The sequence below is a fragment of the Trichosurus vulpecula genome, chromosome 1 (assembly GCF_011100635.1).
Source record: "Trichosurus vulpecula isolate mTriVul1 chromosome 1, mTriVul1.pri, whole genome shotgun sequence".
In the NCBI taxonomy this organism is placed as follows: Eukaryota; Metazoa; Chordata; class Mammalia; order Diprotodontia; family Phalangeridae; genus Trichosurus; species Trichosurus vulpecula.
In genome coordinates, this window is record NC_050573.1 from 58,313,613 (window position 1) to 58,320,896 (window position 7,284).

Below are 7,284 nucleotides of genomic sequence, written 5' to 3' on the forward strand. Positions count from 1 at the left end.
CCCATGAATCATAGGATGGTTGTTCAGGAGTCTGGGCTTCAGGCCCAACAAAGGACTTTTCTATCATTATCAGCCTTAAGCAGTGGAATCATGCTATTTTTGGTCTGCCACCTCCTCCCTACTCCCACTTATCTGATTTTGTATGTACAGATATGCATGGATAAGCATATACATAGACAGATATATTAGCAGATGGGTTATTTCCTGTATGGATCTCAGTTTTCCCAAATATAAAATTCAGTTCATCTCAAAGGTCCCTCTCAGGGATGCCATTCATGTCCTAAGAACCCTCCCAGCCCTGCCATCCTACCTTCCAAGGGCCCTCCCAGCTCTGACATCCTACCTTCTAAGGGCCCTCCCTGCTCTGACATCCTGTGTTCTAAAGGCCCTCCCAACTCTGACATCCTCTGTTCTAAGGGCCCTCCCAACTCTGACATCCTGTGTTCTAAGGGCCCTCCTGGCTCTGACATCCAGTGTTCTAAGAGCCCTCCTGGCTCTGACATCGTGTCATCTCTATGCTAAAGTCCTTCTCAGTTCTGACATGTTATGATTCTAGATCATTCTCCATGCAGGATAATGGGTTTGGCGTGTGTTTGGAATATATAATATGCAGCTCTGTCTTCAATCCCACATCTGAGCGTAAGTCCGTAGGCACGTGCATGAATCTCTGTGTGAGTGGATATATATCTCCTATGTAAATGTGTAAGCATGAATAACAATTAAAGCTAACATTCGTACAGTGCTTACTCTGTGCCAGGCACTGGGCTAAGCTCTTTACAATTATCTACTTTGACCCTCGCAACAGCCCTGGGAGGGAGGCAGGCTGAGGCTAAGTGACATGTCCAGGTTCACACAGCCAGTAAGTATCAGATCTTCCTGACTGCGGGCCTGGAGCTCTATCCACTGCCCACGTATGGACGTGAAGATGTAGGAGTCTACATTTAGGTACTCAGGGTCCTGTGTGTAGGACCCAATTAATTCTCATTTCTAAGGCAGCGCCCAGAGCACATAAAACCCAACAGTTGCTGTCTTCCAACTTCCTCCACCACCACCACCACCACCGCCCCCCCCCCCCCCCCCCCCGCCCCAACCAGGAGCTCTGGGGCTCTTATTTTGAAACATTTAAATATAGCTCCTTCTGTTCTCCGAGTGCCCAGCCCCCTCCCTGCCCCCACCTTACGCACTCACACTCCCCACCTGCCAGGCTTTGACTTGCCTCTGTGGGCTCCTTGGGGGGAGGAGCTCTGGGAGTGTGTGCATGTGAGCCTGTCAATGCACTTGTGTTTGTGCATGGTAAGTGTGCAAATGTATGTGAGCATAGGTGGACAGGAATCTGTGTATACATCAACAGAGTTCATAGGCTTAGAAAGATCCTAGGATCATGGGATTTTTAGGGGTAGATCATTTAGTCTAATCTGCTCATTTTGCAAGGGAAAAATATGTCTCTCCGTGAATATTTTCAAGCACTTGCGTATGCATGAATGATTTGTGTGTGTGTGCAGATGTACACGGGTACTGCATGGTGTGCCTCTGTGTCCATGTGTCGCAAGCACATTTTTGTCAGTGCCTGCACAATGCATATGGATGTGCATGTGTGTACAAATAGCTATTGCCTGTACGACCAAGCTGTACACATTGGAATGCATCTGTGCATGGCTGATGGGCACCACAAGCTGCATGTTGTGTACAGTTCCATATCTGGGGATGTGGCCTGTTGGCACAGCTACACGTGAGGGCTGGCTAGCCAAGCGACATCATATTCAGAATAGACATATGGGTCCTATACATCGCAAGGCCTTCTGTTCTGAGTGTATGCCTGGGGGACAAAGGAATGGGAGCATCAGATGCCAGCACCCCAGTGGGCATATGCATACTTCCCTCGGGCATGTTATGTGCCTATCCATGTAAATGGTGGGGCGGGGCGGGGCATGGTATTGTGGTATGTGTATTTTGGGGGAAGGGAGGGGACAGCCACCCTACAGTACTTGTGTGTCTCTCTGCTTTGCCCTGGTCCTCCCAGCTGGCCGGCGGCCAAGCCCATAGACGGATTCCTGTAATTTTCCTTTTGGATCTTGTTTACAAGCACGATCCTGGGAGCGTCTGGGAGCTGCTGCCAATGGGAGGACCCACAGATGGTTCCTGGGGCGGGGATCCCCTGCAGTCTCTGCTCAGGGACCCGAAAGGGAAGCAGCCCCAGTGAGACATGTAGGTGCTATGCTGTGCTCTACCCTCAGCTCAGTCCCAGGCCTGGGCAGCAGGAAAGAGAAAGGTTACTAATCTGGGCAGAAGGACTCTCTCCAAATTCCAGAATATTCCTAGCAGGCTGCCCAGAAGTTTGCTTTGAGTGATCACAAGGGTGATCCTGTGCTCAGGACTTTACTGAGACCACCTCCCCCTGGGGCGATTATGAACAGGTGCCACGGGGACTAGGAAGGAGCTTGGAATTTCAGACTAGAGCTTGAACCCCAGCTCGGCTGTTTGCTGCCTCGGTGACCTTGGGTGGGTTGGCTGACCTCCCAGCCTGGCTTTTCAGCATCGGTAGAAGGGAGGGCTTGGCTGAGGCATCTCTGAAATCTCTTGTAGTTCTCAATGCTTTGAGGAGCCCTTACTCAGAGACAATCTGGTGCTTCTGGGGAAACTGTCCTTTTGGCTGTTTTATTACTCTGCTCTGGCAACTCAATGACACTTGGTGGAAAAAAAGGAGCAGACAGGTGGGGGATTTACCCAGAAATCTCAGGTCCATTCCTGGTCCAGGTCACTCTCTAGTTAAGCTTCTTCTCCCTATCCCACTCTTTTCCAGAACTCATCCCTGACCCTAAGTCTCCCTTTCCACAGACTCATAGAACTCACAAGTGTAGGGGGCCCTAGCCCTTGGAACAAAGAACAAGGAGAGACAGAGAGTACCTAGGAGGTGACCAGTTCCAACGCCTTCGCTTTATAGAGGCCCAGAGATCTGAAGGGCCTTGTCTGTCAGGCGGGCGAGGAAGGGCTAGGGCAGGAAGTCTGGCCAATGCCCAGGAATAGGCAGGGCCAGCATGACCAGGCAAGCACCCCATAGATCCAGGTTGGCCTGGAATCCAGTCCAAGTCAGCCAGGGCAGGAAGGGTCAATCCGGTGGGTGCCAGAAGATTCAAACAAGTAGGGTCCTTTGATCTGCAAATCAGAAGTAGGAAGAAAGTACTAGAAAGCAGGAACAGTGATCCTCGGTCAGAAGCCATCTAGTCTTTGAGACTTATATACACCCCATGGCCGTGGGTGGGGCCCAGACTTGCAGGTTTGTGACTGCAGACAGAAAGAATCCAGGGAGGGAGACACGAGCCCTCCTGATTAAGAAGGGACAGAAGGCCAGGCCTTCTGGAAAGCCCTCAGCCTTCCCTTCTCCAAGAGCTTCACTTCCCCTTCAATTTGTCACCTTACCTACCAGGGAACCTGAAGAGCAAGTGAGCACAGGGGCCCCTTCCCCAGGGACTCCTCGTTTCTAATCACATGATGACCAGCTCACATTTCTTGCATGGCTTACACTGCTCTCTTCTCCCAGCAGCTGTGAATTAGGTAGTGTCAGTGATTCATCCAGGGTCACACAGCTAATAAGTATGAGGGATTGCTGGACTTCAGGCTGGGGGTCCTGATGTCCCACTCCAGTGTCCCTTCCATCACATCAAATGGGACATCTTGGCAAAGGGTAACGGTGTGAGTTCACCCTCATGCCTAGGGGGGCCTCAAGCCAGGGACACGGGAGCAACTGCCCCTTTGGCTCCTGTCCGTTACCTCTGGCAGCCTGCCTCTGCTCAAGGCTTTCTCCTCCTCCTGTATTTTTCCTTTGCCTCTAGCTGATGAAAGCCAGGGCATTCTTCCACCAGGAGCCCCCAGGAGATAAAGTCTTCATTCAAATCAGTGAGTCCAATGGGGGAAATTTCAAGTCTCCTTCCAGGTTGGTCGGGGAGCTTTTCTCCCCTGTTGGACTTGTAGAACATCATAAGATTTCACATTTCAGTAAAGGCTTATGATGTACGGAGGTAGCATCATTGTCCCCATTTTCAAAGGAGAAAACTGAGGACCAGAGAAGTCAAGTCACCTGTTCAAGGTCACACAAAGTACAGGGGCAGAGCTGGTGCTCCAGGCAGGGCTTTCTGACTTTATAGGAAAGGACTTTAGAGAACAGCTCATCTAGGACTTCTTAATCTCTTTCGTGTCATTTTGACCCCTTTGTCAAGTCCGGTGCGGCCTATGGCCCTTCTCAAAATCATTTTTGTAATAAAAATATATGGTGAAATCGCTCCATGGACCCCTGAGCTAATCCAACTGATTGAGTCATTGCATTTCTGGGTAGCCAGTGCTCCTGGGCAGGGGGAAGGGGAGTCAGTGGTAAGGATGGGGAACACCAAGGCTCAATCATGGGAGGGAGAAGAGCAGCTGGGCCTCCATCCTCTCCCCACCTCACCTCCATAAGCACAGCTGGAGCTTGGCAACTGCTAAAAAATCCGTGGGGATAGAAGACAGCTTTGGAAGCATGGCGGGGGGTGGGGGGCAACCCCAAAGCCAGAATGGAAGAGCTCAAGTGTCCCAGGCCTTCCCAGTCTGGAGGAGATGATGAGGGACGGGAATGAAGGGTCAGCTGCTCTCTGGGGACCAAGGCTAGGGAGGAAAGGGAGGAAAAAACAGGAAATGAAGCCATGTCCCACAGCCAGGCAGAACTCAGCTATTGTTCAAAGAATTCCAGGGTTCCAGGGGCTGGCTGAAAGACACAGTTATGAACACACCCTTTAGTGCCAGACACTCTGCTACATACAGACAGACTCGAGGGCACCCTCAGAGACACGTACCACCAGCACCATCCCCCACACAGCTAGACACACAGATGCCCATGCAGGGACACACACCCTCATAAAGTGCAAATACACTGATAAACATACACTGATAAACCACAAGAGATAACCACTCTTATAGCTGGACACATAAAATATATTGACACATATTATAAGCATTTTGTTTTGGTTGTTTCAGTCATGTCTGACTCTTGTGACCCCATTTGGGGTTTTCTTGGCAAAGATACTGGAGTGGTTTGCCATTTCCTTTTCCAGTTCATTTTATAGATGAGGAAACCGAGGCAAACAGGGTGAAGTGACTTGCCTAGAGTCACACAGCTAGGATATATCTGAGGCCAGATCCGAACTTGGGTCTTCCTGACTCCAGATCTAGCGCTCTATTCACTGCTCCACCTAGCTGCCCCATCATAAGCATATATATTTATTGTCAACCAGACCAAACAAGCCTCTAACCTGTGGGTGGCCAGAGCTGAACAGAGAAGGCTAGAGACAGGAGAGTCAGGAATCCAATAGAAGTTTAATTGCAAAGTGAGAGAAATGGCTTGCAAACAAGTGACTGTTACAACTAGACACAGGTGCCAGGGCCCCACCCCTAGTGGGGGGACCCAATTTAGTGTAGGCAGATCTCAATGCTCATACCCATGGCCACGCCGTGAGCTGCAGCCCTGACAATGAGGAATAACAGCAGCAATGAGACAGGTTTGATTCCTAGCAGGATTTCACAACCAGAACTTGTCTGAGCCCGGAAAACACCTGGTGCTGGTCAAAGCAATACCATAATTATGTGATTTTGCCAGAGTGAGATCATCCAGAGGGTGAGCGCAAAGGATCGTTGTTATGCCAAGCTGAGGGCACAGCCTGCTTGCTGGGCCTTAGCTCTGGAAAGCAGAGTGTCTTTCAATATCTCAACAGTGTGTTTGAATGTATGTATGTATACACACATATGTGTATATATGTATGTATATAGACTACACAAACACCTATGTAGTCATAGATTTCGAGCTGGAAGGGATCTAGTGCAACCTCCTTTCACAACCCCCCCCCAAATGTGCTCAGACACCCAGTGTAGACAGATAGACACCCAGTGAAACATACAAACATAAATGGGGGGGTGGGACTGGGCATGGAGTGTCGTGTGGTATCATAGGAAAAGTACAGGCTTAGAATCAGTGTGTTGACCAGTGTTCAAATCCCAGCTCTGTTTTTTTACTTGCTGTATGACACTGGGCAAGTTAATTGACCACTCTGAGCCTCCCCAGAGGATACTTGGAAAATCAACCCAAGGGCTCTCTGTACCTACTCCCTGCCTCCCACCCCAGTGCCTGCTACAGTGACTGTTACAACCCAGCCAGACACCTAAAAGGAGGGAACCCTGGTTCCTGCCCTCCCCACCACAACCTATCCACCTCAGAAAACTGAGGTTGGCCTGCATCACTTAGGAGAAATAGTCCTGGAGGCCCACGGGGAATTCCAGCCCTTAGAAACTGGCCAGCTGAGGAATCCCAAGTAAATCCCTCCCACTCAGGCTGGGCCCCTCTGGGACAGCTAGGTGTGTCCTTCTGGCAGAGGTGTGTCTTTGCCAGGCAGAGTCACTTGTGGCCAATGTGGTCCCTTGGAGGACCAAGCGATGCCAGGACTGATGATGTCTCTTCCTCATCTTTTCCCTCCCTTGTCCAGCCACATCTCCTCCAGGAAGCCTTCCCGGTCACCCCACCCACCAGTGACTGGTCCCTTCTCTAAGGTTTGCCTGAACCACATAAGCTCATTCATCATCACATAAAGTCTCCTGTTATTATTTCACAAAACAAAGAGTATTTCTTTAGCTTGGAGCCCACCTCCACTTGCTAGCCGTGTGATCCTGGGCAAGTTTCCTCATCTGTAAAATGGAGCTCGTAGTATTCACATCCCTTCTCCCACAGTGCTGCTGTGAGGATAGCAAGTCTCTAGACTTCAAAGGGCTCAAGAAGAAATAACAATGCAGGGAGTGCTCCTTGTGGTCAGCAGCTCTTTAGAGCAGGGCCCAGGCCTTTTCTGAAAGCCCCCTGCATCTTCCTGCTCCGGAGGGGATGATGGCCACACACGACCCAGCTTTGAGGATGGCCTCTGCTAAAGACCAAGGCTGTGTGACCGGGGACAAGCCCCCTGCCCTCTCTGAGCCTGCAGGTCCCCGGCCACAGACTGGAGCCAATGCTGCTTCCATTACCGCATCACCCAGCTAGGTTGAGGATGGGGCTGCCCATGCCTCCCATGCAGTGGGCACTGAACGAGTGTGCACTGAATTGTGGAAGCGCCTCGTAGACATGCAGCATGACACAGTGTCCCACACAGCTGCTTTCATTCTTCCTGGCTCTGGGATTACGAGCCGTCCCACACCTGCTCCGCTGGTCTTCAGACAGGATTTAGCTGTTCATCATCAGCCTGCCCGAAACTTTCCTGACTTGACAGGACCTGCTCAGGC